Source organism: Hyperolius riggenbachi, chromosome 1 (assembly GCF_040937935.1).
Source record: "Hyperolius riggenbachi isolate aHypRig1 chromosome 1, aHypRig1.pri, whole genome shotgun sequence".
NCBI classification, from domain to species: domain Eukaryota; kingdom Metazoa; phylum Chordata; class Amphibia; order Anura; family Hyperoliidae; genus Hyperolius; species Hyperolius riggenbachi.
In genome coordinates this window covers 446,604,328-446,615,806 of record NC_090646.1, presented here as the reverse complement: position 1 = coordinate 446,615,806, position 11,479 = coordinate 446,604,328, and the positions used below count along the sequence as shown (strand labels likewise).

General features: G+C 41.6%; 1 protein-coding gene across 1 annotated transcript in view; it reads left to right on the top strand.

Annotated features, from left to right (window-relative positions):
• The first annotated feature begins 10,304 nt into the window (after positions 1-10,304).
• The window catches only part of LOC137519946 (uncharacterized), an 83,444-nt gene continuing 82,269 nt past the window's right edge, over positions 10,305-11,479 (top strand). Inside the window, exon 1 of the transcript XR_011021338.1 lies at positions 10,305-10,393. The gene's annotated coding sequence lies outside the window, so the exon portion shown is untranslated. The remainder of the gene's footprint in view (positions 10,394-11,479) is intronic.

The window sequence follows — 11,479 nt, the reverse complement described above, 5'->3', positions numbered from 1 at the left end:
TTCAAGTTCCAGTGGCTACAGTGCAAAGTATTATTAAAAAATACAAGATGTTCCGCACTGTGGAAAATCTCAGATGACAAGGTCGAAAGCCAAAAGTGACACTTGTGCTGACCAGGAGGATAGTGAGAGAGGTGAAAAAGAATGCAAGGATCACCACTAAGGCCATCTTGGTGAATCAGGGCTCTGCTGGTGGCAGTGTCTCAAGGCAAACAGACAAACCAACGGGCACTGCACACTGCTGGGTTCCACGGATGCAGACCAAGGAAGATGCCATTTCACCAGATAAGGCCCACAAAAGCTTGCTTGGCCTTTGCAAATACTCATCTGGACAAAGAAGAAGACTTCTGGTCTTCAGTGTTATGGTCAGATGAAACAAAAATAGAATTGTTTGGTCACAATGATGTTTCCTTCATTTGGCGTTAAAAAGGAGAGGCCTTCAACCCAAAGAACACCATCCCCACTGTCAAACATAGTGGTGGGAACCTAACGCTTTTGGGGTGTTTTTCAGCCAATGGACCAGGGAACCTAATCACAGTTAACAGCAGTGGACTGCACCATGAAAAAAGAGCAATATATGAGGATTCTCAACGACAATATCAGACAGTCTGCGGAGAAACTTGGCCTTGGGCACCAGTGGACATTTTAGCATGACAAACACACAGCAAAAGTGGTGAAGAAATGGCTAGCAGACAACAACATTAATGTTTTGGAGTCCTGACTTGAATCTAATTGAGAATCTGTGGAGGGAGCTAAAGATCAGGGTGATGGCAAGAAGACCCTCCAATCTGAAAGATTTGGAGCTCATTGCGAAAGATGAATGGGCAAAAATACCTGTGGAGACATGCAAAAAACTGGTCTGCAATTATAGGAAACGCTTGATTGCTGTAATAGCCACTAAAGACATTTCTATTGATTAATGAGAAGGGTATGAATAATTTTGAACAGGACACTTTTTGCTCAAATGTAAATAAAAGCTGAGAAATGTTTTTTCCCCACAATAATGCCCCTTGTACATCGTATTATCTTTTAGAAGACACCTACCGGTATGTCATTTCCCATCAAAAAATTACTTGCTGGTTGAATAAAAGTAGCTTTATGTCAAAATTTGCCAGGGGAATGAATAATTATGGGCAGCACTGTACACACGCACATATATATATATATATATATATATATATATATATATATATATATATATATATATATATATATATACAGTGATGGGAAAAACTATTTGCCCCCTTCCTGATTTCTTATTCTTTTGCATGTTTGTCACACTTAAATGTTTCTGTTCATCAAAAACCACTAACTATTAGTCAAAGATAACATAATTGAACACAAAATGCAGTTTTAAATGATGGTTTTTATTATTTAGTGAGAAAAAAAACTCAAAACCTACATGGCCCTGTGTGAAAAAGAAATTGCCCCTGAACCTAATAACTGGTTGGGCCACCCTTAGCAGCAATAACTGCAATCAAGCGTTTGAGATAACTTGCAACAAGTCTTTTACAGCGCTCTGGAGGAATTTTGGCCCACTAATCTTTGCAGAATTGTTGTAATTCAGCTTCATTTGAGGGTTTTCTAGCATGAACCGCCTTTTTAAGGTCATGCCACAACATCTCAATAGGATTCAGGTCAGGACTTTGACTAGGCCACTCCAAAGTCTTCATTTTGTTTTTCTTCAGTCATTCAGAGGTGGATTTGCTGGTGTGTTTTGGGTCATTGTCCTGCTGCAGCACCCAAGATCGCTTCAGCTTGAGTTGACGAACAGATGGCCGGACATTCTCCTTCAGGATTTTTTGGTAGACAGTAGAATTCATGGTTCCATCTATCACAGCAAGCCTTCCAGGTCCTGAAGCAGCAAAACATCCCCAGACCATCACACTACCACCACCATATTTTACTGTTGGTATGATGTTCTTATGCTGAAATGCTATGTTACTTCTACGCCAGATGTAACGGGACACGCACCTTCCAAAAAGTTCAACTTTTGTCTCGTCGGTCCACAAGGTATTTTCCCAAAAGTCTTGGCAATCATTCAGATGTTTTTTAGCAAAATTGAGACGAGCCTTAATGTTCTTTTTGCTTAAAAGTGGTTTGCGCCTTGGATATCTGCCATGCAGGCCGTTTTTGCCCAGTCTCTTTCTTATGGTGGAGTCGTGAACACTGACCTTATTTGAGGCAAGTGAGGCTTGCAGTTCTTTAGAGGTTGTCCTGGGGTCTTTTGTGGCCTCTCGGATGAGTTTTCTCTGCGCTCTTGGGGTAATTTTGGTCGGCCGGCCACTCCTGGGAAGGTTCATCACTGTTCCATGTTTTTGCCATTTGTGGATAATGGCTCTCACTGTGGTTCGCTGGAGTCCCAAAGCTTTAGAAAGGGCTTTATAACCTTTACCAGACTGATAGATCTCAGTTACTTTTGTTCTCATTTGTTCCTGAATTTCTTTGGATCTTGGCATGATGTCTAGCTTTTGAGGTGCTTTTGGTCTACTTCTCTGTGTCAGATAGCTTCTATTTAAGTGATTTCTTGATTGAAACAGGTGTGGCAGTAATCAGGCCTGGGGGTGACTACAGAAATTGAACTCAGCTGTGATAAACCACAGTTATTTTTTAACAAGGGGGCAATCACTTTTTCACACAGGGCCATGTAGATTTAGAGTTTTTTTCTCACTATATAATAAAAACCATCATTTAAAACTGCATTTTGTGTTCACTTATGTTATCTTTGACTAATAGCTAACGGTTTTTGATGAGCAGAAACATTTAAGAGTGGCAAACATGCAAAAGAATAAGAAATCAGGAAGGGGGCAAATAGTTTTTCCCATCACTGTATGTATATATATATATATATAGTATATATATGTATATATATATATATATATATATATATATATATATATATATATATATATATATACACACACATACACACATATAGTCGCTTCGGGATCCGGTCACCAAGAGAAAAATAAATTGTGTTACACTTATGTTTTCAGACTATGGCTGGCTAGAACGTGAAATGACCTGGCCGGCCAAGTCCAGAGGAAAGGCAAACAGCACAAGTTTCAGCAGCAGCATCAGCAGCAACTACGTTCCGTCTCTTCCCCCTGCCCCTGTATCCTCTCTACTCTTTCTCCAGGGAGGAAATATAGGGGGCAGCTTATTGCTTATTGCACAGGCACGGCTGTACTCACGCAGGCGCAGTACAGCCACGCTCGTGCATGAAGAAGAGTGTGGCTGTGGTCAAGCTCTTGTTGGATATGTTCTGGGGGTCCACATGCGGCATTGATAGGGTCCAGGATGATGGGGAAAGCAAGAGGCTTCCTTTTTCTTAGGTAGGCTTCCCTCTTCTTAGGTAAGTATCTCATTTTTTAATACCACCTCTGGTACACTTTAAGTGTGTCTAGTATGTTGCCTTACCACTGTTTTGATTTTTCACTAGCTACACTGCAAATTACAAAAGGACTTCAGAATGTATCGAATAAAAGTATCTCTCTAGTTTCAGTGCTGTTTTCTCTAGATAATATGCTTTTGAAAGACTGCAAAAAACAAGATTTCTATTACTAAAACTGCCGTATATCATGGAATGAGGTTTTGATGTTTGTATCCCCATTGGAGAGTTCTCCTCTCACTTCCTGTCACTGGAACTTGCTTGGAGCTTTGACAACTGGTAGCACCGGAGACAGGAAATAAGAGACAGAGGTAAAGACTACATAGGGTTTCTGACCCTTCCCAGCTCAATAAAAATATTTGTAGCCGTCTCTTTCACTCTTGAAGAGGCCTGATGCACTAACCAGCGGTAATATTACCTTGCAGAGACGGCGCACAGTACTACCCCAGGCAGTGTACCCTGAGTTACACTATCATTGACTAGCAGTACTCGAGTAACACAAGCGTGTCTCCACATGGCAATATTACCACTGGCTGGTGCATCAGGCCCTTGCTTTCTAGGCAGGAGGTGAGGGAAGCTTTAATCCCTTACCACATTACCCAAAACTAAAATGTACATTTTGTGGGATTTGGGCTTTAAGACAGATGAACTGTTTTTTCAGGCATTCTTTTGTATTTAACGACAGCACTATTCTGTTAAGCTGCAAATAACTTATCTCCAAATACTGTATGCGAGTAAGCAAGCCGGCTACAGAGTGTTTAAAACTTTTACACCTAACAACTTTTGAAGGACAAAATGTACAGTATAAATTACAAACGGTATTTCTTGGAGGTGTCCTGCCTAATCAGATTTTGTGGAGCTGGCCATTAAGGAAAACTATTTAAACAGATTTTTATGGAATAGGGTAGGTACGTGCACCAAAAGGCTCTCGCTCAATACACAAGCCCTAGTCAAAATGCCTAGTTGTCATTTGGCCATACATTTTGCCTGTGTTGGAAAACACAACAAAACACAAGAACATGCTTCTCATCTACTCATCAATGACTATGTCAGAACATGTTATCGCTGTATAACTATAAATGTATAACGCTGTGAACTTCATTCATACAGACAAATGCCTTTATCAGTGAGTAGTAAGATCTTTCAGATTTTGGAGAGGTACAGACTAACCAGCAAGCTCATGGTGAACCAGAACTCATTGGAGTGTGTAAGGGGCTACAATGGTCCTAAAAGCCCCCTTACTAAAATGCTAAGAAAAACAAAAGTTTACTTTCTTAAAACAGAAAGAATTTGCGATAATTTAGGTTGGAGTGAGCTTGAGATGTCTCCCAGTGCATCACTGCTGAATACATGCAAAATAACCATTGTTACTCTTAGAAGCTAAACACACCTCCAGAACCGCTGGAATGCAATGATGTGTCAGCTTGTTTATTTGTACAGAGCCATAATAATCCAACATGCATACAGACTGTTACGGATTGTTTGATCCTCATCAGTGCATTGCATGGATTAATTTGGCTCTATGAAGTAGGGCTTGTAACACAGAGCATGACTGGATGTAGGTTAACTTATATTTACCCTGAAAAATGGAACACAGGAACCTCCCTGCCTGTCTTCTTTTTTTGCCCATTGCCATCATAAAGGTGCCCGAGCAAAGAGCTCTATCATATTTATTTATTTATTTATTTATACAGCACTGACATTTTAAACGGGTCTTCCAAGAAACTCTGGTCCTGTGCTTCTTTGCTGTTTTACAGTTTATTTTATTTTTGTCTTGTCTCTGGTTACTATCTCTTTGAATGATATATTCTCTTACATGTTTGTTTATTGGTTATGTTTAGTGTAACAAACATTGGAGAGGCAGCTGTGGTGAACAGCGCTATCACCGCAGCTGCCTCCAGCTCCCTGCCTAGCAATCTATTCGGGCCTCAGGCGTCTAGCACGCCGAGGACGGGTTTGTCAGCAGCACATAGGGTTGCATTGTCGCGTGCGCACAGACAGGACCTTTATGCGGGGAGGAGACGCGTTAGCTGACCGGCCGGTCGGCTGACGTCAGAGGAGACGCTCGCCGCTCCTCATTGGCTGATAGGAGGGGCATGCCGAAGGGGTCTCCTCTGCTTCATAAGCCTAGCTGAATCACTCGCAACTTGTCTGCTGTTGCAAATACTTGGTGTTAGCGCTCAGACCTTAGATAGATCCGGTGTGCTTTGATCTGGGAGGAAACCGGGGATTTCACACAAGATAGGAATTGTTTGATAGCCTTAAAGTTAATTCATTACTCTGTTATTATCTGTGCATGACTCTGGCTCGTTCTGACTACTCTTCTGCTCAGTAATTCTGTACCTCTGCCCATCTGATCTTGCTGCCGACTCTGCCTGTTTATACCTTCCTGTCTCTGCCTTCCGATTTTGTACTGCATCTGTCTGTCTGTTGCCAAACCCGATCTGTCTGACCACTCTACTCTCACCAGAGTGCCCTTGACTCTGGTGAGGGGCGCTGTACTGTTAGTACCCACCAGCTCCTCTGGTGAGGTATAGCAAAACCTACCAGTACTACAGTTGCACCAATCACTATCTTGCTATTTGTTGTCACATCAGCTTTCTGATATACCAGTATTATAAGTGATTCTGCAGATCACCATATAAGCAGGTATATATCTGCATTATAGGTGATACTGCAGATCACCTAATAATCAGAATTTGTTCCTTGCTGACACAAATCGTTACATTTAGCTCATGTTTACTCTGACCAACTAACTTATCAACTATGCTTCAGTGTAGAGACTTCTTACATTCTTTAACCAACTTCCAGCTCTTCTTCCAGCATGCCTGAGGACCACAGCTTGGTGACACTCTTGCGAACTACCCCACCACTATCACAGGCTCTGGTCAAACTAGGGGTGGTCCTTTATGGCTTTCACATGCATTGCTGATACACAGGGCTTGATTCACAAAGCGGTGCTAACTGTTAGCATGCCTGTGAAAACCCCCTTAGCATGTCTAAACGAGCTTTTCGCGCTTAAAACTTTATGTGCGTAAAACTTTACGTGCATAAAACGTTGCGCGCGCAAAGTTAGCGCGCGATCTGATTGAGAAATCCGGTGCTAACCTACTTAGCACCCTGGTTAGCACGTCTAAAGACTTTAGACATGCTAAGTAGGTTAGCACCGCTTTGTGAATCAAGCCCACAGTGTGCATCTACTTATACGCAGATTTCCCCACATGCTGAAATATGTGTATATTCACTAACACATTTTCCAGTACAAAGATCTGTGCAATATCACTCTAGACTGAACCCTTACATCAATCACTCTCATGTAAGGATGAGTGAACTAATCTGCTTAATCTGAATAGGCCAGCCCAGACTGGACTATTAATTCACTGGAAATACATACAAATATTCAATTTACCTAATCTGATCCTTTATTTTTAACTAGATGGTTAGACTTAAACAGTTTTCAGTAAAAAGCATTCACCTCAACTGAAGAAGCCGCCCTGACCTGGACACCAAGGCTGCATTTCCACTAGGCTGCAGCATCCATTTCCAAAATGGATGTGGCACTTGTGCTGATGCAAATTCGCATCCGTATTGCCTTGCTGTGCCATGCATTGATATGGGAATTCGGATGTGTTCTGCGGAAAACTGCAGCATGCATTCTAAATCAGGTGCGTAAAACAGACGCGATCTGTGGCTAGTGGAAATAAGCCCTGACTGCAAGAACTTCATATAAATTTCATCCAGCCACTTTGTTTTATCCCCACATCCCAAAAATATACTGATAAGTTGGTTTCCCCAAACCATAGGCCATAGGGGCATTAGTCTATGATAAGTAGGGATTACCCTATGTACTCCACTGAGGGACAGTTAAGCCAGGCCATACACACATCAATTTTCGATCACTCTGATGATCAAATCTGCTTGAAATCTATAGCACAATGAGCTGCAATGGTCTTAGTTTTGATCGATCCGTGGCAAAATCAATCGGCCCAGATGGAAAATTTTAGATTGCATGGTAACATTTATTGAAAATCTGAGTTCAGTATATGGAGCGATTCGACCTCTCTCTTATCAGACTCAGAGGGATTGAACTGTGTGCCACAATGTGTCGCAATCTAAATGTGTTTGGGCACCTTTAGTCACATGATCATGCACTCTTTAATGAACTCCAGAAAAAGCCCATTCTATATAAAAGCATAATAATAATCTGGCTTCTGCACAGTCACTTGGAAGAACAGGTGACTCACACTGGCTGAAATAAAGTTTCTGCTACAAGAAGACAAATGCAGCACCATCAGCAGGAGCAATCACAATCAGTCAAGGAAACCTGTCTTGTCCATCTATCATTACAGATTTGTGTGGTGCTGTTTGCAGTGACTCGTGTTGTTCCATAGTTTTACCATTGTCTCTCAATCCAGTCGTTTTTGACCAGAATAAAATATGATGCCCAGCTCCATGAGCAGCTTTATTGATTAGTGAAAATACTAAATCCAAAGGATTCATTAACATCCAGTCACCTAGCATTTGAGATGGGATCAGCCAATGGCAGATCATATAACTCGCTCACCACAGCTTTACACCTTAAATACAGTCTATTATGGGCCCTTTTCCACTGCACAGCTGAATCGTGAAATCGTAAATCGCTAGTGATTTTTTAATCGCTAGGGTTGCTACTTTATCATAGAAATCATGAGAAGTATTTTCCACTATAGTGATTCGATTTGTAAATCTCAAATCGCAGTCGCTTTCTGGAGGGATTTTTAGAGATAATGCAATGCAAATTAAAAATCTCAATCGCATAACAAAATTAATGAAAAATCGCAATCGCTGGCGTTTGTGATTGCGATTGCTAGTGGAAAAGGGCCCTATAAAGTGTCCTTATCATTGCACAAAGGACACAGAAGACAGTTAAGGTATGAAAAAACACACAGTAGCTGGCAAAGATTGCATAAGAAATAGCTATAGTAAGATTGTTTAGTCTAAAACCAGGACACTTTATTTATAACCTAATTAATAGGTATAATTATATCCAAGATTAATAAAAAAAAGCTGGCTAATGAACATTTCATGCAAAATCATCGTACCTTATCTACTTCCCCATTACTTCATCATTATGCTTTCTTAGGTGCAGGTTAGTGTTGACACAACCTATTTATGTTATTTTGAGGTACATGCTGCCTTATGTTTGGGGGGTATGCATTGCCTCATTATGTTTGGGGAACATGCTTCCTAATTATTTGGATATGAGAACATGATGTCTTATTATATTTGGGATGGACATGTTGTCTTATTATGTTTGTAGTATACTTTGCTTAACTATGTTTTGGGTTTTAAGGGGGGCCTAATTATGTTTATTAAGTTTAGGTTATCCTCCTTAATTATGTCATTTGACAGGATATTCGTCTTAATTCTTGCTTGGGGATATGCCTGATTCATTATAATCTAAATTCTAAGAGTGATAGTTGTAGAAAACAGTGCACACACTATTTTATTACATCTCATATACAGTAGCTGTTTGAATAGTAATTTTAGGACCTACTTTTTTTTCCCTTTAGTTTTCATCTAGTTTTTATTGGTGGGGGTCAAGGCCGGTTCTAGACTTTTTGCTGCCTAAGGCAAACATGTGAGGATGAGGCCCCCACCCTCCGATTTGGAATTATCGCACAGCACCCAACATTTCACTTTGTTTCATTTAATGTTCGCAAATGACATGCGGCAGCTCAACACACGACAAACAAACTGCTCACCCTCAGCCACTCCATTCCTCCTCAGTCAGGACAGCAGTGCCCAGGGCCGGGCCGAGGCAGAGGCGAGAGAGGCTCCAGCCTCAGGGCGCAGTGTAGGAGGGGACGCACAACTCACACAGCTATTATTCCCCTATTGTGTTTGAAGCAGAGAGAAATAAGAAAAAGGGATACATGGTAGTGACTGCAAGCCAGATCACTAGAGATTAAGGTGTTGGGGCCCTGGGGCGCCTGTTAGTCTAATAGCAATCAGTGTGTGAAGGCTGGGGTGGGAGGGATGGAGGGGCGCACTTTGGTGTCTCAGCCTTGGGTGTTGGAGGACCTTGTCCCGGCTCTGGTAGTTCCACCTCCTCCCTTCTGCTGTGCAAGTCAAATGAAACACTGCTACTCTCCTGCCTCCTCCCTCACTGTCAGACTCCTCACATAGCAAAACAAGCTGCTTTTCCCTAATGATGACTTCTTCACCTCGCTCTCCTCTCGCTTCTGCTCTTACTCTGACTGCATGCTGTTAGTGTAAACACAGTATAAACATGCTGCCCCTGTAATCTCTGTGCCTGATGCAAATGTTTCACCTAGCTTCATGAAAGAACTGACCCTGGTGGGGGTGGTGACAGGCCTCCACAGATATCTGTCAGGTTCACATAAATTAATTCCTGGAATCTTAGGCACACTCCTGATGGCTCATGGGGTTTTGGTGGGCATTAAATACTTACCAAGTGTCCTATCAATTATCAACTGAGGAATGAGTGATGATTTCCCAGATCAAGTTGTAATTGACTCATGTATAGCTAGCTTTAGACTATTGCTAACAGCATTTCTCAGTTCTGGTATCCAGAGCCCATTTAAAGAGCATGTCTTTAAGGCTCCCAGTTGGAGGCACCGACAGCTATGTTAATTAGTAAATGTAAAAATTTGTTAAAGCCGAACTGTAGGCAAAAAATAAAATTTCATCTAGCTATACATTCCTTAAAGGAAATGTATATGGAAAAAAGTGCCCGATTTGGGTTCTTCTTACCTCAATAGAGGAAAGCCTCTGGAATGATTCCGAGTCTTTCCTCATCCTTCTCTGCTGGACCATTCCAGCACTGTCCCCTCCACAAACCAGCTTATCGATGGCTCGTGCATGAGCAGTAGCACAGTAGCCTGCATAGTAGCTGCAAAGTAGCACAGTGCACACATGCTTCGGGGTCTCAGTGCTGCAACGGCCTGATGGAGGAGGATCGAGGGAAGCCTCTGGAGGAGCCAGACCCTTCCCCCTCTCAAGGTAATTATAAAAATTGATGCATTACAAGCCTCGCAGGTTTGCTATAAAAAAATCAATACAAATATTTTAGCTACGGTTAAAATAAGTACCTGAAATCTGTGTCTGTATTAGTTACCTGTAATCCGCTGCAGAGACGGATTTAGACAGTAGTGCTTATGCTGGCCTGCACGTATTTCAATTCCAACCACTGGCCATATGGCCAGAAACCCACTAGGAGCGTTTTTGTGAGCGCTTTGTGATTTGAAAGATCTTGCAAATGTAATGCTATGGGTGTGATCCCACTTGAGCGATGTGATTTTATAAAAAAAAAAAAACCACAGCATTGCATTAGCAAGAGCTTTTTCAAATCACTAGTGGTTAGAAATCGTTCCTAGTGGGTTTCTGGCCGAAGAGTGGCAAACATCAGCATTAAAGGACACTGTTAAAGTGAGGGGGATATGGAAGCTGACATATTTATTATCTTTTCAACAATGCACATTGCCTGGCTGTCCTGCTTACCCTTTGCCTCTAATATGTTTAGCCATAGCCCCTGAACAAGCATGCAGATCAGATGTTTGGTTGGATTTGTTGCATGCTTGTTCCAAGTGTGTGATTCAGACACTACTGATGCATGAAAGATCTGCAGGATGCCTGGCAACTGGTATTGTTTAAAGGGAAATAAATATGGCAGTCTTTATATTCCTCTCACTTCAGGTCCCCTTAGTGTGATTTGCCTTCTTAAAACAGACGGTATTTGCGATAATTCAGCTTTAAAGCGGAATATAACCCAGCATTTCAACTTTGCTCTAAAACATTATTTACAGCATATTATATGCAACCAGCATTTTTTTTTTACTACACCAGCATTGGAAGGGTTACACACAGAGCTTTAAAGTTCCGTGGAGAGAAATGCAGACGTATCCGAAGTTTAGATAGATACATTTAAGTAAACACAATGTAACAAGTAGTGAATGTTACACACTCTCTGGCTGTCCTCCAGCTCCTGCACAGTCAGAGAGTGTGTGTCACATTCCTCACTTGTTACATTGTGTTTACTTAAATGTATCTATCTAAACTTCAGATGCGTCTGCATTTCTCTCCACGGAA